This window comes from Artibeus jamaicensis, unplaced genomic scaffold (assembly GCF_021234435.1).
Source record: "Artibeus jamaicensis isolate MK-2021 breed Jamaican fruit bat unplaced genomic scaffold, CSHL_Jam_final scaffold_537, whole genome shotgun sequence".
Classification (NCBI taxonomy): domain Eukaryota; kingdom Metazoa; phylum Chordata; class Mammalia; order Chiroptera; family Phyllostomidae; genus Artibeus; species Artibeus jamaicensis.
In genome coordinates, this window is record NW_026522047.1 from 17,754,064 (window position 1) to 17,776,300 (window position 22,237).

A 22,237-nucleotide genomic window follows, 5' to 3' on the forward strand; every position below is an offset into this window, starting at 1 on the left:
ATTGATGGTACGAAATTACCATAAAAGTACAATCAGGATCAGATTTTAAAATGAATTTTTAAGCAGCCTAAGAGATACTCTTTGATTTGCAGTCTGGTGGAATGGGTAATGTCTCATTCAGTGGGTAAAGTTTCTCACTGTGTGACTTGAGCTTTTTCTGATCTTTCTGACTGGGAGTAAAATGGAACCAAAGCCTAAAGTGGTTTTTCATGCAGAAAATATCAAACACAATGTTCTTAATGTCAAAACCTGGGCATAGCAGGTGAGGAAAGAAAAATAAATAGAAGACTATTGCTGTTAGTATAATCATATCAGGCTTTCCTCTCATTGGCAAGTGGGTTAAAACATACATTATTGAAAGGGCAAGCTTGTTTACGTACTGGAGTGGAGTTCAAGTTTAGCCTGGTGTAAGTTTTTAATCTTTCTTAGGTGTGTAAAATGCTCCAACTAAAATATTAAAGCATGAGCTATCTGTGTTCCTGTTTGCTTTGTAAAAATTAAAAAAAAACACTTCTTATTTTAGAATAATTTCAGATGTACAGAAAAGTTGTAAATACATTACAAAGTTAAAACCTTACACCACAATCAGGATTGCCAGATTTGGCTAATAATGTACAAGACACCTAGTTAAAGTGGAATTTCAGATAAACAACAAATCATTTTTATTATACATGTGTCCCAAGGCAATCCTAGCTGATACTCTATTCTCCACTAGTCACAATTAAGGAACCAATATTGGTTAACTAAACCCTACACCTTACGTGGATTTCACTGGTCTTTCCCAACATCTCTTTCCTGCTCTAAGATTCCACTCCAGATACCGCACTGTGTTCAGTCATCAGGTCTCCGTGGGCTCCTCTGGTCTCTGACAGTCCCTAGACCTCCCGTTTATTGTTAAATACGGCACAACATGAGATAATAATTGATAATCACATAGTGTTAGCAAACACGTGATGTACGCACTCAAAATCCATTTTTCAAATTGATGAATCTCCAAAAAAATTTTAACTTCTAAATCATTTCAATGTTCTGTATACTCAAAGCTCTATTTATAAGATTATAAAAACAATAATACATTCTAATTACAAATAAGAAATTTTTGTTTTCAACATTAAAAAAAAATAACCAGCAGCAAGTTGTAGGCATGTCCAGGCTCATCATCAGATTGAAAAGACTATGTTCCATTGAATTAAATTATCAAATTATATTGAAGGACCATTAAATTATCACGGTCCTTCAGTGTAGCAGTAATTACTGAAAACTTCCAAGTCACGTGCTTTTGGGTCCCTCCGTTTAAACACTCATTTCATCCATCCCCTCCACAGGAGAGGCGTGTTTCTAAGAACAGGTCCTTGAAAGACGGCAATTCATATTTGGTATAAACTTTGTCCACAGCCATAAGAACAGAGGTTTGGCTTTTTGCAATTTTATTTTTTAGGAATTTCCAAGAAGGTTAAAATTTAAAAAAGAGAGGAAGGAAGGGGTATGGGGCTAGTCGACCTAGCCAAAAATATCTGAAGCGCGCAGCTTTGTAATTTAGGTTGATCTTCATGAAGTTAAAATTGCCTGCTTTAAAACTATTCCACATTATGGGAATCTTTAACATTTCAGACAGTTGCTTCTTGTGACAGTTTCCATTTCTTCCCCCCTGCTGACAGTTCCTATAATGACTTTAATCATAGAGTCTGGAAACGGAACCGGCTATTGAATAGCAACAAACTCAATGGTCAATGTCTATGTCACTTTTCTGGGAGCAGGACTTTCTGAGCATCAAGGAGCTAATACTTAGAGCTTCCTGGAAAAGTGCTAAGTGTATTAACGCTCTGTCAATCACGGCGGTTCCACGCAGGCCAAATTATTACTATTGGGCTCAAGATGTTCCATCGAAACTTATTTGTGTGGTATTCGTATCTGTGTACCAGATATAACTAATGATGATTGTTTATGGAAAGGTGCCTGTCCAATTATTTTTGAAGAAACACAAGAATGCAGAATGACTGGAAGCATCAGGTTTCTGCCAGAGACTGCCTCAGGTAAGAGGAGAATGGCTAGAGGCTATGAGGAATCACAAGAGACAAGTCAGAGTCGTAAATTGGGAAACTGACATATCTCATCTAATATACTTGCTAACTAGGCCTTTAAAAACCTTGACATTTAACTAAGTTTGGGGAAAAGTTATGGGGTTTTGTCCTTTTCTATGGGCTCTAACTCATTAATCCCGTGCATGAAGGTGTTTATCCTCGTTAGCAACATTAGGAGATGAGGGAGGCAGTGCTTCAGGAGGTAGGTAAGTGTCTCTCCACAGAGCAGCTGTTTACGCAGGCGGCGCCCGGTTTCAAAGCCTAGTCAGTCAAAAATGATTCTTCAAGTTATTTACCCTTTTGCTACTTCAGGGCTTGAAATGTCATGAAAGGAACCTTTCATTCAGCAGAGGCATTTAAATAAAGCTTTCGAATGTTGGATGTGTCTGGCAGAGGGTGGGCTCTTTATGGAATAAACAAGTTTCCAGGGATTTTAAGAAAATAGGAAAGAAATGAAAACTTCCCAGTGATTGTTGTCTACTTCAATATCTGATTTTGATCAAATTTATATTATTTAAGGGCATAGCAATGGCCCATGGCAAGATAATTTTTGGCTTCGTATGTTAATGTTGCTGAAGTAGGTTTAACTTTACCATGAGATATTCTTTTTAAGCCCCTGAAACATGAAGCAACGAGACAAAAGATGTATCATTTATAATCAGAAAGCGGCAGTATCCCTCCCGAAAAGGCAGAGAGCGTAGGTGCTGTTCACAAAGCGCACAGTAAAATAGCTGAGCATTCCGTTCATTCAGTATCGTATTAAACACACGCCAGAAAGAACTTTATTACGCTGAGATGCTTCAGAACGAGGTGTTAGCATTCGTCTTTATCAAACCAAAACAGTACCCTCCATTTCAAAAAATAATTGCAAGGCTCATGTTTTTCATTTATTTATATCAAGGGGATGATAAAGACATCAAGAGACACTTTTAAAATGTGGAGATGAGACTACTGAACAATTAATGTATAAAAATTGTTACTAAGAAACTATTTTAATTTTTTTCAAGCTACTAAAAACCACAGATAAATTTTCTTTTTCACCATTTTTCATTGAACTATGGAACTTCATCTGTTTTTAAGTATTTTAAGATAAAAAAAGGCTTTACTATTTGCTCCTAAAATTACCATTGAAAATTTTTAGCACTTATGTATTTACTGTACAAATTAAAAATAATTTCAAACGTGTATGTGGATGACATATATCAAATAATATACACCAGTTCCTTCTTTGGGGGTTAATTCCCGTCAATGCTATTTCAAGCCAATATTCATTTAGTAGTTTGTATGAACTTGGGATAATGTTACATTCTTTGGAGAAAACATGAAAGAAGCTGAAGACACCGTCCTTGCCTTCAAGGGAGTTCTGATTTTATGTGAAGGACATGTCTAAAACACCCAGAAATAAGAAGTATAAGGGGCAGTACAAGATGACCTGTAGTGATTATAAAGACCTTTTGTAATAAAGAATAAAACACCACATTATGTGGTTTAAGAGCAATAAAAAGAAGTGCTTCTCGCAGTGCAGTGAAGGACAGCCGAGGCCAAGGGCTGAGGGCTGGGTGGTCCATGGGTGATCATCGGGGATGGGGTGTGTGGAAAACGTGGTAGTCTGCGTGATTTGGTGGTTCATTTGTGGCTGCAGACAGATGGTGGCACTTCTGAGCAGGCCTCTCCAAAGCTAGAAAGACAGCTAGACATAGTGGCAGTGAATGAACAGACCAAGGCACTCATAGGGGCAGTGAGGTGACCTTGACAAAGAGGGTGTCACTGGGTGAGGGCGTGTGCAGTGCACAGGGTTCCCTCTCTGTACAAGAGTCTGTCTGCCACGTTAGACAAGCTGTTTACACTTTCTGAACTTGGGTTTCCTTATGTGTTACAGGGTCCTAATAATAGTTCCAATCTCATCTGTGTTTTGCATGTGGTAAATGACAAAAGGCACATGAATAATGCCTATTCCATAGAGCCATGGTGAGAATGCACTGGGATCATACGTACAAAAGATAGAGCGGAGACTGGGACGTGTCTGAGGGTAGGGCGGGCAGTCCTAGAGTCGTGTCTATAAGGAACAGGGCTGGGGAAGCTGCAGCTGAGTCTGGACGGCTCTGTGTGCAACTCAAGTAGGAGATGAGTCAGCAGGGAGTAACTCAGAAGTGGGGGGATGTTCTGAAAGTGACGTGTTGTGTTTTTATGTGTGGCCTTTAGTAGGGACCTGATGGAAGGGCCCTGTGGAGTCTCCTGGGGTAGAAAAGGAGAGCCCAAGGATTAGGTTTTAGGTAACATGGGATGACTGTCCCTTTGTTTAGCTCTGCAGAAGAAAGAAGTTTGGAATCAGAGTACGAGGCACATTTACAAAGAATCTCACCGCCAACACGGCTGGCCTCTGCAACTTGTTGGAAGAGAGTAGCTAGAAGATTGGTACATCATAAGGCCTTGAGCCTCAGACAGGCTTCAGAGGGGCTCTGAGCCCAAGGACTGTGAGAACAATGAGAGTTAATAGCCAATTTGAAGTCCTTTGTGTATGATTCCATCCAGTTCTTCAAAGCCATCGTGAATCTTGGTAAGACATTATAGCTCAGTCTTCCCTATTCCAGGAGCACTTGCACTTGCATGTGACATCTGGGCCCACAATTAAAACAAAGCCATGCCAGGGCAAATAGCAGCTCTGCCTGAGCCAGGCCAGTGCAGGGGCAGGGAGAGGAGCCTGACGAAAGGCCCGGCCCTGGCCCCAACCCAGGCCAGCAGGGCATCGACAGCCAGGTTTAACAACGGGAAGAATGTCTAGGGTTCCCAGAAATCCAGGGGAGAGAACCTGGTAATGATGCTGAACATCTGATGGTGACCAGGAATGGAAACCCAGGCCATTGCGAAGTGAGTATTAGTGGGAGGTGCCAGCCTGCTGACGCATGTTTGGAGCATCCAGGTTACACAGGATGGTTGTGGGTTCCAATGAGGTAACAAATGAAACTTCTTAGCCTGCATCTGGTCTTTAATGGGCTCACAGTGAATATCAGTTGTAGCTGATGCCACTGTTACTGACAATGGGATGCCATGTTAGGGACTATGCAAGGACATTGGAAAAGAAGGTCACATGAGGTGCATTTGTTCTGCAAGTCCTGTAGGTAGCCAGGCTCTGGAGTCTGCACATGCCAGTGCACCACTGTGTGCTGAGCCAGACCGGGCATCGCCAGAAGGCCATTTTCCACTTGTCACGTTCCCAAAGATGGAGAAGGGTACAGTCACCCAGAAGTATAAATGACAAACCGCATGTAATTCAACAGAGCTGTTTTAGAAGGTCAGGAATCTGTGGGAGCAGGTATGAGCCTCAGATGTTGAACGTTAAGAAGCAGAGGCATCTCTGTGGGAGATGGGCCATTTTTCTCTCACAAGACTGCTGAGCCCCCAGTGCACAGTGGGTAGTCCGATAAAACCCACCACACTCTGGTGTCTTTTTTCTTCTAAGGGGCGTCTTAGGCTCAAAGAGGGAGGCAGCCATTGGACTAAAACAGGCCCCATGTAACATGTGTTGGGAGCTGTCTCTGCCTTGGAAAACATCTCACTATGGGACAATTTTCCTGGGTCCCTGGCACTGTAGTGGAGGGCAGGCTGGGGCCCAGCAGGTGACAAAAGCAGTAATGGCGACAGAAATCTCACTAAAAGCAGACGGCAGAGTTGGCTCAGGAGCCGAGCAGATGTCCAGCCAGCAGAAACTGAGAGACAGGAGGACGGATAGGCAGCCCCTGGAACACAGCACCTGCTTCTCAGCAGGTCACCAGCACTGGCTCCTTCTACCAGCAGGAAGCAGCAGGTAGCAGCGTCCCCAATCATCAGGTTGGCTTCAGGTCTGGGTGGGGGGACTGGACTGGCTGACTCCGAATTTATGAAGCAGTGTGACAGAAATATTTATGTACAAGCTCTATTTAGAGTGGTTAAAGGTATCAATCCATTTATCCTCCTGGCAACATGTAATAGGTAACGCCATGACCCCAGGCACACGTCAGCCTCAGGGCCTTTGCACTGACCGTTTCCATGACCAGACTCCCAGTCACATGCACAGCCCACTCCTCACTGCCTGCAGACCGCTGGTCAAATATCATCTCCCAGGGTAATACCGTTTGATTACTCCATCTAAAATACTCCACATTATTTTCTTAATTTATTGATTGATTGTACTTTATTCTCTTTTCATGCTTTATTTTTCTTTATAGTTCTTATTTCTTTGTCAGGGTATATTTATTTCTACATTGTCTATTGCCCTTCCAGAACTTAAGTTCTGTGGTCACAGGGATCTTAGCCAGTTTGTTTACCGCTGTATCCTCAGCCCCCCAAACAGTACCCATCCCAGAGAAGTAGCACAATAAATAGATAACTATTCAATGATGGTTTTGGTTTACAGGGAAGAATCCGAACGACAGGGAGTTTCAGAAAATTTTCAAGGTCTCAGTCATACACGCAGAATTGACTATGGATTCAGCTCTGCACATGACTTCATCATGCCCCCTCTGTATTGCATTCCATTGTCACATCACCACTAAGAGAGACACAGGTCCCCAGCCAGCAGGGCACAGCATGCAGAGCACAGCTGCCCACGCACACCTGCTCTGGCCTCCTTGTTCATCTCTTCTGGCTGGGCCTCCTTGCCTGCTGCTGGGAGACAGGGCCTCCGGGCTGGTGGCAGGCTCCTTTACCCCTCTCTCTAGCTGCTGCCTCTCCCTCGGAGAGTGAGAGCAGAAAGTTGGGCTAGGCCCCCTGAAAAGTCCAGAAACCAGCATTGCCCTTACTGCTGGACAAAAGGCAGCAGGGACTCTGTTGCCGGTGAGTTTCTAGGTACCCTCTTAGAATGCTCCAATTAAACTGCTCAGACCCCTGTCCAGCTGGCATACACAGATTGCCCCCCTTCAAGGGTACCACTGAGCCTCAGCGTACAAACAGCCTTCGGAACTCTGCTACAATTTTGGCTCCATGTTTATCTCTAGCTGACAGTCCAAAAAAGTCTTTCACTCGAAAGTTGGAGGACCCAGAAGAAATAAATAGCCATAAAAGTTCCCTGCCTAGCAGTAGCAAAAAGACTCAGAGACTGAAGTCTGAACAACCCCTCCACTAGGTGTATGCCCAGTGGGCAGAGGCCTAGGGCCTGGGCAAGGTGCCAGGGTGACACAGGGTAACTCCACAGATTATAGGTTCCATCAAAGAAAGCTGTCAAACCTGAGACCTACATGCAAAGGCAGGTGGACGAGCAGTGACTGGCCAAGAGCCCTAATTGAGATCAAACGATAGAAGAGAAACCAGCCATTCCAGGCCAGAGCGAGAGCATTCAGAACACAGAGCAGGAAGTGGAATCTGGAGGCCGTCCCTGAGCCAAGGGGCATCCCCACCCGCCCAGGGAGCACTCAGGTTATGGAGCGTGAGCGCTAATAAACTTAGGACAAAAGGAAAAAGGAAAGCGAGTATCTCTGTTTCACATCCCGAAAGCTCAAAATACTTCACAGGTTCTTCTCTTCATGGGTCACTACAGTCTTTCATTAATTTAATAATTATTTATTCAGAGCCTACTTGGCCAGATGCTGAAGTAGTTCACAGCTGGAGTGAACCCACCAAACCATAGTGGGTTTTTATTTTCAGTGTGTCTTTTTTTTAAATTTAAAAAACTTCTTCAATATTATTTTTAGTTTGGGGTATACAGCATAGTAGTTAGACAAACCCCTGATATTTCCAGTACCCACCTGATACTATACATAATCATTACAATATTATTGACTCTATTTCCTATGTAACTCTTTCAAAGAGGACAACTTGCTTGTCAAATACCCACCCCCATATCATCTTGTCCTATGAAGACATATTTCTTCTAATATTAAAAAATTGTAAATAAAAATTTAAAATAGAAAATCAAAATGATGCTTTGGATTTTCTTGAAACTCAGCCAAAAAGTTTGAAGCTAATGTGAAACTGAGTTTTTTAATACTAAAGAGGCCATGGTTTTTGCTCCGTTGTTACCTACAAGTCTATGGATCCAGTCTACAGCTCCTGGCATATTTGTTTCCAAAAGGACCACTGTCCTGTTCCACTCGAAGCACCGTTCAGTTACACAGGCTGGTTTCCCCGAGGTGTTTTTTAAAAATCTCATCCTTTTTGTGTTTGCCATTTGTATCTCTTATTGTAACTACTCTGAAGGGCCCATGAATGAGAGCACTCTAACAAATGTTGATTGTCTACCAATGATAAGTTAACATGGCTTCACTCCCAAACGACAGGATCTTTCCAATAAAAGAGGAGAGGGTAGATTCCTCACATTGGGGATGACCGTCTACAGACTGACACCTGATAGTACATGTGTTAAAACCTCATATTTTACAATATAAGGAAGCTTGCATTATACTGTCCCTTCTTCCTGTCTCCTTAAAGTTATTGCACCAAATTGTCTCCAGTATTGAGTGTTTCAATACAAGTTACAGATAAATCCTATTGAAACCATCCTACAGTCTAGTACACTAATCTTATAGATTTTTATTATCTCTATTCACTATTGAAAAAAGGATGTCATAAGCAAGCCAAGTGGGCTTTCCAAAATGTTAGATGGCAGTATTGGCAAAATTCAGCACAAAGCTCACTGATCTTCATTTTCAAACCACGAGCATCGGCTGCAATGCCAATGAATATTCTGACACTGGTACTAAACCCTTTTTATTTCGAACTTGAGCAGAGGTCATGGTTCCTGTAGTCCTTTTGAAAGACCAAGAAAATCACTGTGAGATCACTAGGCCTACATCTTTTCAGTACACCAGATAATCAACTAAGAATAACACTCTTGCCTCCCAGCCTTTGAATGAACTTGGCTGCCTCTTGAGTGGTAATAATGAAGCAGCTTAAGCAAAGAATATAATGACAGGAAGGAGAAAGAAACTGAGGAGCACATTAGAGACAACTAAAGAAACTGTTTCTCATATTATAATAATGGGAAATGCCATCTAGGTTCCTGCTTAACAATAAATCTGGGAAAAGCAAAAGGGAGGATTATGAGGTTGTAGACGACTAATGAAAACAGGTGTCATTGTTTCAGGCCAACTTCTCTCCCCTTAGATCTGTACCAACAGCCACCTACAGGTAACCAGATGAGATGTATGTCAAAACCAAGGCTCCAGGCTGGCCCAGGCCTTTTACTTTCAGCCTGCGTTCTGTGACCACAGAGGGAATTCAGGGCTCCCTCTGTGGCACGTGAAGCCCTGCAAATGCCTATCTATGGCTTGGCCTCTCTCACTGCTGCTCCCTCTGCCAGCCAGACTGAGCCCCTCCCCGGGCAGACTCTACCCTCGTGCATCTGCCAACAGTGAGCATCTCCTGACAGGGGCCATTTCCTTGGAGAGGTCTGGATCTCCTACTGCTCAGTCCTCTGGGTTACCAAACTCTTAAGGAAGCACAATTATTTCCTATCCTAGAAACATTCGGCCACAAGCAATTTGTTTCTTTCTCCTGTTTTTGCTTCAAGCTCTGTTCGCTTTGATGCATATATGTATACCAGGCTGGTGCTAAATCCTTTACAATCATTATATAATTTAATCTAATCATTTTTATGCTTACAGAAATCCCTCTAGCTAGGTCTTATTACCCCCATTTAACAGATAAGAATTCTGAGGCCCAAAATAAATGATGCAGTTTGCCTAAAGTCACAGAGTTCAGATTCCAAGGACCATGTGGTTGCTATAATTATATCACTGCCATCAACCTAATCTCTATATGCCATGTTTGATTTTTATGTTTCTTCATTATATTTATCACTGACATTATATAACTCTTCCACTTAAGGCCATTACCTTGAGAAGGATATTTAATCAACCTCATCCTTAAAATGGGAATTATGGTAGCGCCCACCTTAATGAGGGTGGTGTGAATTAAGGGAGTGACATTGTAAGAGAATAAGAACGATGCTTGGTCAATTGTCAGCAATATGAAAGTGTTAACGCTGACTATCGGCGGCATTGCAGTAGTGAACACAATAGCAGCAGTAACAGCAGTAGCAGCACACTTGGGTGTTGGAGGGTTTATTATGTCTCCCGGACCAGAATGTCACTCCTTGAGGACAGACTCTGTTTTGTTCACTATAGAACTTGCATCGTCAAGAACAGTGCTTAGCACAAAGTAGAGGCTTAATGACTATTTGTGGAATGAATGAATACATAAGTGACTTCATTCTCTGTGACTCTAGGGATTTGGACCGGGGGTGGGGGGCGAATGTTGTCCCTGTTGTCAGAACTGTCCACACCTGGCCCAACACCCGCATATGTCCAGGTACAAAGTGGGCACCATGTGGATTCTCTGCTGTGCCTCATGCTGATGGTCACCTTTCTTTTTTTAATTAATTAATTTATGTTTAGAAAGAGAGGGAGAGAGGGGAGAGAATCATCGATGTGTGAGAGAAATATCCATCAGTTGCCCCTCCCACACCTCCAACTGGGGACCTGACCTATGTCCCAGGCATGTGCCCTGACTGGGAATTGAACCTGCGTCCTTTTGGTTCACAGGCTGGCACTCAATCCACTGAGCCACACCAGTCAGGGAGATGGCCTTCCTTCTTGACATGTTCTCCCCAAGGACCTCATGAAAGGCCGAGTCATTCTCCATTTTCTCCAAGTCGTCCTCCCCATTCCATCCCATAAAACGATCTTGTCTTAAATTTATTGCCATAAGGCCTCCTCACTGGTAGGTGATACATCATTTCCCTCACAAACTAACATGCTATTCACGTTTTTCCATTGTCCCTCGAAACTCTAAACTCTATAAACACTGATGCTGTGTGACTATGTGGTTTCTTCAGAATTTTCTGTGTGTGCGCTGATATTGCATCAGAGATGTGCTATTATTTACCCTCCACTTGGCAATGAATGCCTTCATCCAAAGGACTAGCTTTAACGCTAACAGTAGAACTCAGGCTCATAAGCTGGCATCTTGGGGGGGAAATGGTACAGATAGAGCGTGGAAAAGCCCTGTTATATATACTATGTGTTTTGGTTTCCCTGAAGCAAGGATGGTAGTGTCCTCTGGTTTGCCCGGTCAGCTTCTTCTCCTGACTCCATTAGAGACGCAGGCTTTATTCCAGACTGGGTAAGTTTGGAATTTAACTTCCCAGTCTGCTATGAAAAGTAGCAATATCCTCTGAGACAAATTGTGAGTGGGATAGAAAATAGCAACGAGCAAAGAACAGAAGGAGAGGGCAAGAAATCAGTGCGGTGTGCAGCAGAAGGGAAAGGACCAATCAGAGTGAAATGGGAGAGCAAGAGAGAAATCTACTAAACCAATCAGAAAACAGGAGGAAATGGAAGGGAAATATGGAGAGCAGAGGAATTAGCACAAAAGAAGGTGATGAAATGCAGAGGACTCCACGAGACAGCAGAGGCAGCCAGAGGGAAGCATGGCTACAGTAAAGAGATAGGACACAAATGGACGAAGACACGGAGTAGCCAGTCAGTTAACTAGGTAAGAAAAAATTGGTGGTCGCAGTAAAATGCACACTGTTTATAATTCTGGTGGTTTACAATATTCACAATACATCTAGGTGTTCCATTTAATCTTATTAAGTCATAGTCATAATTTCATTTATTACATGCAACTGAAAAGTTGCAGTGTATCGTGTACCGAGGGCCCCTTATTAAGGGGTAGAAGTGAAGTGATGGAGTTTCACTTGTAACCCATTATTATCCAGACACCAATTAACCTTACAGTGCTGGAAAATTCCTGGCAGTGCCTGGCTGCACTAAGCATTGTTCTGAACAATATAGCTATCCCAGTGCCTATTTACAGAAACAGAAGCAGTTGTTTCCGAGAAAGTGATAAATAATTTTAATGCTTTGCCCAATTAGCTGTGAAAAAGAATGTGGTCCCAGTGGAGTTTTCAGAAAAGCCAATTCACATACATACACACTTCTCTCTCTGCTCCCAATGCTACCCCAGTTCAAGTCACCACTGCACCCCTCTTGAAATATTAGGGTACTCTCTTAGCTCTTTTCCCCGCTTCCATCCTGGATCTTTCAAGGCTCACAACACACCCAACCTGAACTTCTAAAAGTCTCATCCCTCAGCGTCTGTGGACTCTATGCAATGGTTTCCCACAGCACAAGGGGTACACCTGAGTTCCCACAGGCACGGCTATGACCCGGCCCCTGTGTGTCTCCTCTCTCTGTCCCACTGTGCTGCTCTGCTTTCTTCTCCTCAGGTATGCTGCCACCCTCCTTCCCATCCTATGGCCTTCATGTACATCCTGTCCAAAAATTGGGACACTCCTCCCCATTTTTAATCTGGTTAAACAATACTCAAGTTTCCTGTCTCAGCATTAACACTGTTTTCCTCATAGAAGCTTTGTCTGACCCCCAAGCCTAAAGCAGGTCATTCTGTTACACATGCTCACTGCTTATTTTACTTCTACACATCAATTCCCATTACTCATAATAATTATTTTTAATGCTTATCTGCATACTTCTCTGTGTGCTTTCTGTGACCCTCAGTTGGCTGTGAGTCTTACTGAAATGAAGGCCTGGTCTACCTTGACCTTCACTGTTTCTGCAGTGCCTTCCTTGGTTCCTGCCACACGACAGGCACTCAGTATGTTGGATGAAGAAGTGAATAAAATGTGCATTTCCAACATCCTAGCATTGGTCACAGTCCAGAGGAGTCTGCCTCATGCAGAGCCCATATAATGCATGCAATGCTTTCTATGCACTTATTGCAGGGAGAGAGAACCCTTCTGCCCTTCGTCCCCCTCACCTGTTCTGAATGTCCTGTGTTGTAGCAGGAGAGCGAGAGAGAGACAGCAAGCCCATGAGTCTTTCATAGGTAGAACACTTGTCACTGTCCCCATTACAGCAAAGTGACACTCAGTATTCAGAACCTTTTTAGCTGTTGTAAACAGGGGGTTTGCAGTCCTAGTTAGTTGAGATAGAATTGAGCTGAAGGGCAGACTTTGGTTGGAATAAGGAGAAGCATTACCGGCAATTTGTATAAAATAAGGGAGATGATATCTCTGGTCCTCCACTTACCTGACACTGCTGTCTTCACAGCAAGTCTCATATTATCGTCTCCTGATGTGCTGTCGCAGCTCCCTTCAGACTTGTCACCGATCCATCACGCTTTATTCTGAAACAAGAGTGTCCAAACCTGTACTTCTTAGTGTAATGACTGGTCTCGTATATCCCAGGATGACTAACTCAAAAACTTGAGTAAATGTTGCCAGTTAAGTTGGAGTGGCTTCTAACAAGGCCAGATTCAATCTAATGCAGTTTCCAGTTGCCTTCCTGCATTATCCAATACAGTTTGCAAGATACTGACATAAACTGGCCTATTACATGGTCCATGTTCCTTTCTAGTGGTAACAGGAACTGTGAACTCTAACATGAGGCATCAGGTCAAATTGTTAGGGTTTGGTGATTCTCTTCTGCAGCCAAACCTGTTTGTAGTTTTCAGAATTCTTGCCCACTGATGGTACTAAGCACTTGGAACCTCTCATCACAGAAGGGCATCATGTATACAATGACCTTTCCAGTGGCTAGATTAGCCCATGTCAACATTATATTTACTATTGAAACATAATCTACTGTTATTTGTATCTGTTTACTCAGTGGCCATCTGCAGAACCATAATAAATACCAATGGAACTGGTGGGGCAAGAAAAATACATTGATAATCACTGACTTGGACAGACTGAGTGGAAAGGGTGCCTCCATCCAAACACCTGTCTCCCACCATCTGCACCATCACTTCCCCTTCAGCCGCACTGCTCACCCCTACAATTAGCCTGTCACGAGGGGGTGACTGCAGCTCAGGTGGATTAATACGGCCCATTGAGTTTAATGTTGATTTAAACTTTAATGTTTAAAGTAACTATTTCTGTTCTTGCTATAAATCTATGTGTCTGTGCTTAATTGGGAAAATGAGTCCATCTAAGGCAAGAGCCACGTCCTGTGTTTTGTGAAGAGACTACATCAAATAAGCAGATGATGGGCTGTCCAAAGCTCTAAGTGAAAATAGCAGAATGATGCATAATTCATGGTTGCAGTGAAGTTAAAAGAGAAGGTTAATATTTTAATGTGTTCTTAAGAATTCTTTCCCTCAAATTCTCAGTACGAATATAACAATTGTCTGTATATAGCTATAAAGGAAAGGGAAGGGGTAACATGTAATCCAGACCTGCCATGCGCTGTTCGGTGTGATGCTGGAGAATTTATATTCATTTTCTCACCTAATAAAACAAGGTGAGTGTTCTACAAAAAGGGACCTGGGATCAGAGAGTCTGTGCATCTTGCAGTACAAGCCTAAGTGTATCTGTTTCAGTGCACGTGTTCTTCCCTCTAAGTGGTTTTATCATTTACCTCATAGTACATCAGTCTGGATGATTCAAACCTCCAACAGTCTCACTTCACCATGTGTGAGATATTATACTATATTCCCTGTAGAAGACAAAAAATTAATTAGAAAACATGGAAATCGCAAAGGGTTGTCCACCCAATTACCTAGATATGACATCATTAGCACTCAAAGTAACTGGATAACCACAATTTCTCTGTTTCCATCCATTCACTCTTTCATCCAAAACATATTCTTTTCATTGCCCATATGTGCCGGGCACTGGGATAGACATGTTGGGTGCAATGACAAGCTAGACAGATAGGCTCTCTGTCCCAATGGAGCAAACAGTGACAGGGACGAAGGCAGAGGGAGCAACTGAGATGGCAACCACAGCCTGCATTTCTGGTAGTAGCTCTGGAGGCCACTGGGCGAGTACCAAACCTGAATCCTGTCCCTCATACCAAAGGATATGCCACAGAGAGGCTGAGGGGGTGAGCTTCTGTCTACTGTCTGCACAGTGCCCTGAGAGGAGCAGCCTGCCAAAAGCCATCTCTCTGACTGCCACCACCCCATGGGATCCAGAAATGTGAATCCCCTTGGCCGCCAGAGCCAGACAGTCAAGGGGCTTCCCCTGGGTGGCAGCTGGAGAGTCAGGGCACCAGATGTAAAAACCAGGGCACCAGCCATGTGTAAAACCCCTTCCAGGAGACACTAGAGCTCTGAAGTGTGGCAAAGGGAAAGTGTAAATAAAGATAGTGCGCACCCTCCACGGTTTCTGGAAAGAATTACAGCCAGTCCCTGGATGCCCGTTTAATTAGAAGCCTGCCCCTCAGGCCAAAGCCATGATAATTGGCTAACAGGCCCCCTTCACTAAACATCTAAACTTCTGGATCCTCTGGCTCTTGCTGTGACCTTGGGGTGGGAGCTATTTAAGAACTTTTTCTCTGCTGCTTACAGTCCTGTGAGACCTACTAGGTCACCAAGCCATGCAATGTAGCAGTATCTTCTGGCAGCAGCTGCAAACATGGGGGTGTCAGACAAGGGTAGGAGCTCGTTTCTGGGTGATACCAATGATTAGAATCCCATGAGACACGAGCTCCCCTGGCCTCCAGAGCAGGCCATCAAAAGGCCTCCTGGGGGTGGTGGCTACCAAAGTTTGGGGGCACAAGAAAAAGCATGTGGCAAAATTCAACATCCATTTATGATAAAAACTCTCAACAAAGTGCATGTAGAGGGAACATAAATTATCATAATAAAGGCCATATTTGACAAGCCCACATACTCATTGGTGAAAAGCTGAAACTTTTCCTCTAAGATAAAGAACAAGGTTAAGATGCCCACTCTCACCACTTCCATGCAACATAGCCTGAGCAATTAGGCAAGAAAAGGAAATAAAAGACCGCCAAACTGGAAAACAAAAAGTGAAACCATCACTATTTACAGAGAACATGATATATGTAGAAAACCCTGAAGACATCATCAAATTGGAGTAATAGTCAGCCATATAAAAAATGAAATCTTGCCATTTATGAGAACATGGATGGACTTTGAGGAATTTTGCTCAGTGAAGTAAGTCAGACAGATAAAGACAAATACCTTCTGATCTCTCTTTTACATGGAATCAAAAAGAAAAAAACAAAGAAGCTCAGAGATACAGAGAGCAGATTGGTGGTTGCCAGAGGTAGAGGGTGGGGAAGGGAGAAACAGGTGATGGGGGTCAGTAGGTAAAAAGAAAAAAATACAGTGGATGTAAACCAGACAAAAATATTTACTTTTTCAGATATACTTCAACCAGGATATCTCATAAATCTGAGACGAGTTGTCAAAGGAGAAGTTTGTGATCGATTTTCTGGATTTGTCAACATGTTTATACCTCTACTCAGTATTTTATTTTTTGCAGGTATACTGAGGAAAGGCACAGTTCACCTCCAGTTAAAATCACAGCACCTCAGTGTTGACCCACAAAATTCCTATTTAAATTGTAACATACTCAGAATCACTCAGCAGCAAGCATATGTCATAAGTCCCTCCCAATGGAAAGTTTACCCCCTTCCTGGTCCTGAGCCAAGGGTAGATGATGGCACTCACTCACTCCTCACCTTTAGACTCAGTAAAGTCCACCAGAACAATCATAAGAGATACATGAAGTGTGTCATGTCCATTTCTTGGCTGTTTAGATGAAATGAGCTTCGTGCTGCTCTCAAATTAGATTCTCATCATGCATAATTCGCCCTGTACATTGAAGAGCTGCTGGCTTTTACAATGCTTTCAATCCAATGCTGAGAGTACCCATTGTTGGTGAGCAATACTTCTATGAAATCAGCTCCTGTGGACTATTTCTAATGCCAGTGATGATGCTGGAGCAATGCATTTGGGTGCAATGTACTCTGAAGAGCTATTTTGGAAGTTAGGGGTTATCTATCTGTTCAAATGTACATCTTTGTGTGTATGTGGGTATATATACTCACATACAAACACAGTAGCAGAGCTCATTAAACGGAGCTCAATAAATATTTTCTGTTGACACACATTATGCTTCCCTTAATGTACACACTTTGGAAATTTGTGCATACAAGACCGATACTCAATTGGTATGCAGCCAGGCTGGCTGAAGCAATTGTTCATGGCTGGAATTCCTTCTGCTTTGTCTAGCAGGCATTCATTTTGATTGGTTAATGCTTGTATCAAACCAGTTATTAAATATTTTTTATTATTGTTCTGGGTGCATATACCTTAATGTATTTGATAAGATACTTTATAAAACACTGACCATAACTATTAACAATTCGGAAATGATAGCAAAAAAAGTAGAGATATATTTATTGACTGCTTATTGCTGAGAACGTTGGTAAAGAGGAGGAAATAACCAGAAATATTATGTTCAAATTAAACAAGACATGTAGCAAAGAAGACCAACACTTTTGCACCTACATGATTATTTATTACAATGGTCACAAAACACACACTGAACATCTCAGCCCTAGAGCAAGAGAATTCTTCACTTCAAGTGCTTTTAGAAACCCCCAAATAATGGAAATATTTTTTAACATCGTTGAACTGAATAGATGAAATTTCTCTCTCTTGCTCTGCCTCTCTTTGCACCATCCCTGCCTTTTTTATAAAGAAAAAAAGTGACCAACTCCTTCATGCAATTAATCAAAAATACCCCAAAGCAACAGTATTCACAAATGCTTGAAACATATAATTTTTTAAAGGTAAGTATTTAAAATTTCCCTTGTTTGTGACTTGGGTGGACAAGTTTTTCTGTATCACTTATACATACATTCTTCTTCAGTAGTATTTACATAATCTGAGCTGGGATATTAGGAGTAATTTGGCCACCATTTATTTTGGGAGAAAATAATTAGAAAATTATTCTTTTATAAATGGATTTGACTGAATTTAAGTACTTGTTCTCAGCATAACTATTTCACTTCATTCAACTAGTTCTTTTCAAGTGAATTTGATCGAGTAGACTCACTTTATATTCAAGGTCTTTAGTCATTCTGTTTCATAAGACCAAAACCTATAAAATTAACCAAGAAGATCATGGTAAAGAATTTCCTACATCTATTCTCAACATCTAGAAAAAAACCATACCATTCATCATGAAAAAGGAAAAACTAAATCATTTTTTAAAGGACAGTTAACAAAAGCTATTCTACAACCACCAGACCTTAATCTTCTGATAAGCATTCAACTTTACATGGTAACTGCCTGTGATTTATCCCATTGGTAATAATGTAGAAATGCAATTGATAAAATATATTAAAAAAATTTCCCATCAGAAATACTTATTTCAATCTAAGTGACACAGGAAATTGTAGCTTACAAGGATTCTCCAAATGCATTTTCATGATCTGGTGTAACACAGGAGACTGAAGTGCGGTAGGTTTACTGCAGTGAGTACGTGAAACAGAGTTTATTCTTGTATGATTATTCATTAATTATTATGTTATTTTCCATATGAACAACTGTAAACCTACTTTTGCCCCACCGTGTATAGAGACTTAAAAAAAAACACTTTGAGTAAATCTTTAAAAAAGAAAATCATATTAACAAAATGTATTTAAAAGATCTCAAACATCATTTTCATACTTTAAATTATATATTAATACCCAAAAAAAGGCAGGTAGGTATAAAGATGAGGAATGAGGGAGGGAAAAGAGAATGAAGGAAATGATCTGTGTTTCTATCATGAAAATAATAAAGTCACACTGACTACTCACAGTGAAGGCAAGTCCAGAGTGATGCTTCATACCCACATAATGATACTGAACATTTTTGTCATTTCTTAGCGCTATCTTGGCATTTAACATTGATATCTCTTGATGATTTCCTTAGATTGCAATGATCATAGGATAGGTGCCTAGCCTTTTCTATTTAGGCCAATTTGTCTTTTTCTTCTTTTAAAGGGAAATCCATATGATTCTTTAAAAAATGTTTTTGTTCTTTAGTCTAAAAGGAAAAGTAACAGAAAGTCAATGTTGACATGAATAAATTTCAGTGTATACAGACGGGAAAATGCAGTATTTTTATGGTTTTATGGAAATAGCAACAATGTAGATGCTGCCACAGAGAAGTCTGTTAAAGACAAAACCCAAGAGTTGGATGACTGAAAAAAAAAAAGCCACTCAGAGCGACTGAAGAATTTGAAGCATTATTGAAGAGTTGCCGTTGAAGGTTTCAGGAAAAAGTAGGAAATCTGTCTGATACTATGTAAATAAAGCATACATAATGTCGCTACACAACAGCAGGTTGTCCCTCTCTCTTCCATTTTGTTATGACATACTGCAAGGCTTTATCACAGAGACCACGAAGAAAAAAATCACCTTATACAAACAAGTGCATATGTTTAGAGGGAAAGACTTAGCAATTGCATTCACTAATTAGGCAAAGCTTTTATCAGTAAATTATGGCTGGGCGAATTAGAAGGTATAAGCACCAGTGAAAGTTGAGAGTGGAAGTAGTTATCCTATAAAGGGTCATCTTCATGAGTTCTAATTAAGATTCATACAGAGAGTTATTTCTAACAATCAGGGGAGCTACTGTCTGATACTCAACTGAAAATTAGTTTATTTACTTACCCCAAAATGTTATTGAGCACCACTGTATGCCAGATACCACTGCAGACGCTAGGAGGGAAAAACCAATAGCTAAGTCTGTTTTGTTTTCTCACACAGGTCTGTCTAATAAAGGTATAAAGGAGAGAACGGCAAGTGATGGCAAGAGATAGGGGCTGAATGTTTGTGTCTTCCCCCAATTCAGGCTAAAGCCTTTATTCTCGACGTGATGGTAGTTGGAGGAGGGCCTTTGGGAGGTAATTAGGTTGAGATGAGGTCATGAGAGTGGAGCCCTCATGGTGGAATGAATGCTCTCGAAAGCGGAGATCAGAGAGCTTGCTCTCTGTCCACCTTGGCAGGACACGGCAAGAAGGCGACCCAGGGGAGGGTCCTCACTAAGAATCTGGCCACGATGGCACTCTGATCTTGAGACTGCCAGCCTCCAGAACTGTGAGAAGGAAATGTGTATTGTTTAAGCTGCCCAGTCTACAGCAAACCACGATAGCAAGAGACAATGATTTCAGGAGAGAAAGGGAGGAGGGGGATTTCGTCGGTAAGGTACGACATCTAGGATGATCATCAAGGTCTGTCTAGCTGTACAGTTTCTTTTTCCATAGACATGAACCAGAAATTGATTTATACCAAAGCAGATCCATAAGCTAGGCAGGTCTAAACCTGTACAGTTCACGTGCCTCTTAATAGTGAATGGTCTGGTGGAGAGAGTCAGGCCTGGGCTTGACTTTGGGTTTGGCCACTGTGCAGTTTCATCATCAGTTTAAGTTTTCCAACCTTTCTGGGCCTTGGGAACTGCTTATGTACAACAAGGGACCAAAACACTTCCAAAAACAAAAGCTTCCAGAGTTGCTGAATCTTGGGCAAGAACCACAAACATGTGCCGGTGTTCTTGGATGAAGATATTTGACTTAGCCTCATAAATAGCTCACCAAAAATCTGTTACCATTCCTAGAAAAAAATAACTGACATCATGTTCTCCTGTGGGTGATTTAGTTGAATCATCACTAAATAGGAAACAGAAAACCTTAGTTTTCCCTGTAGATGCAAATGAAGGAGAAACAAAAACCAAATATTTGTTAGATGGCGCTTTACGATAACTCCTAAAATTGCATGCTTTTTAAAATTATACAACTCTATAATAACCCTAAACATATGCAGTTATATTAAAAAACAGTGTTCTGATATACATTTGCTTGTCCAAAATGGATGTTGGAGCTCGAACCCAAATTAAAAGAAAAAAATTATTCCTTTACTCCAAGTTTAATGTGGGGCAGATTTTCCATGATCTAAGTCTGTGAATAGTCGCTTCTTTAATTAGCTTCCTTCCTTCTCAGAGTCAGACAGTGCCATGAGATCGAACTCACTCTGAACCAAGCCAAGATTTTTATCCCATAACTTATCAAATGTTCTTTATGGGAGAACATTTTTAAGATTGTGATACAGAGAGAATTTAATGACACTCTTAAGATAAAGAGCAAGTATAATATTTACCATAATAACATAAATATGTACATATGATATAAATTTTGAGGTACAAGATTGGAGACCCTGGAATATGAATAAGAGAGTTGAGATGCATTTTTCCCCGAATGTAAGCATATTTATAAGCCCTTTCATTTTAGGAAATCCCTCAGGTTTACCCTTCTCAAGCTCTCACCTGTACCCGCTGCTGGTTTTCCTGAGATTATCCCCCTGGAGACTGTAATCACTGCTCGCATCTTCGAGTACCACATCAGGAAGGATTTGGATTGCAGTATCTCAGAGAGGAATAAATATAGAAGCAGAAGAAGCTGCCCCAAAGTAAGACTTTATCAGAGGATAAACTACGTAATGTATGTTACCAGCACTTGGGTTTCAAAGCAGAATGCTTTTTAAGGGCTTGCTTTCCACTTTTGCCCTCACTGTGGTTGTAGCACTTTGCCACAGCTTGGCCTGTTTCCTAAACATAATTGTTTCCATGGCCAGAAATAGATAATGAATCTTGTAAACACACAGAGAAATTTTAGGATCACTCGGTGAATGGAAGCAGAACTTTGCATCCTTGCAATTTTAGGCTAATGCTCATCAGTGCCTAAACCTCACATGAGCCCGCCTCTCTTTACTTAGTGAACCAAACAGGGTTTTTAATAAGATCCTTTTCTGTGCATTTTCTCTCTCTCTCCTAGTATTTTTAAAATGTAGCTCTTTGCTCCATACCCCTCCTTACTAATTCTGTTTTCTGCTACTCTTTCCCTTCATTCCTACTTTCCTTCTGCCCCTGAATCCTTCACATTTCTTGCCAGGGCCATTCCTTTCATTTCCAACTGTCTTTTCACTGGTCATTGGGCTCATTCAGTCCTGCCCTGCACAGTTTTGTGGGGGTTTTTTCCAACTAGCTCTTTCCCCCCACTTTGCTTCTCTGTTCCACCTAGCTCTGTCTCCACCCCAGGCTGCCCCCATTCTTCTTGCTGCTCCAGAAGAGACACTCTGCTCTCAAGCACCAGCCTGGAACTTTTCAAAGAACTTTTTAAAGTTCCTGGGTGTCATGTCTCTCTCTCTCTCCTCCATGAGTGGCGATCGGAGCCAGTTCACATGTGTCGGAGTTGAGGTGGGTGGAAAAAGCCTTTGGTTTTGCCTGCTGAGAGATTACCGCTTCCTTGTGGTGGAGATATTGTGCTCTTTGATGGCCTACAGTGGGGCTGTCACTCTCCGCCAGGTTCAGAGCATTTTTTTTATTGTCCCTGTCAGTTGGCAGCCCAAGGTTACTGC

At 41.7% G+C, this 22,237-nt stretch overlaps 1 protein-coding gene across 1 annotated transcript in view; it reads right to left on the reverse strand.

Annotated features, from left to right (window-relative positions):
- Nucleotides 1–22,237, reverse strand: part of TTC29 (tetratricopeptide repeat domain 29) — a 592,695-nt gene that overhangs the window by 187,357 nt on the left and 383,101 nt on the right. The window contains exons 7-9 of the mRNA XM_037162386.2: nucleotides 18,641–18,869; nucleotides 14,435–14,512; nucleotides 13,106–13,202 (exon numbers count right to left, since the gene is read on the reverse strand). The gene's annotated coding sequence lies outside the window, so the exon portion shown is untranslated. The remainder of the gene's footprint in view (nucleotides 1–13,105; nucleotides 13,203–14,434; nucleotides 14,513–18,640; nucleotides 18,870–22,237) is intronic.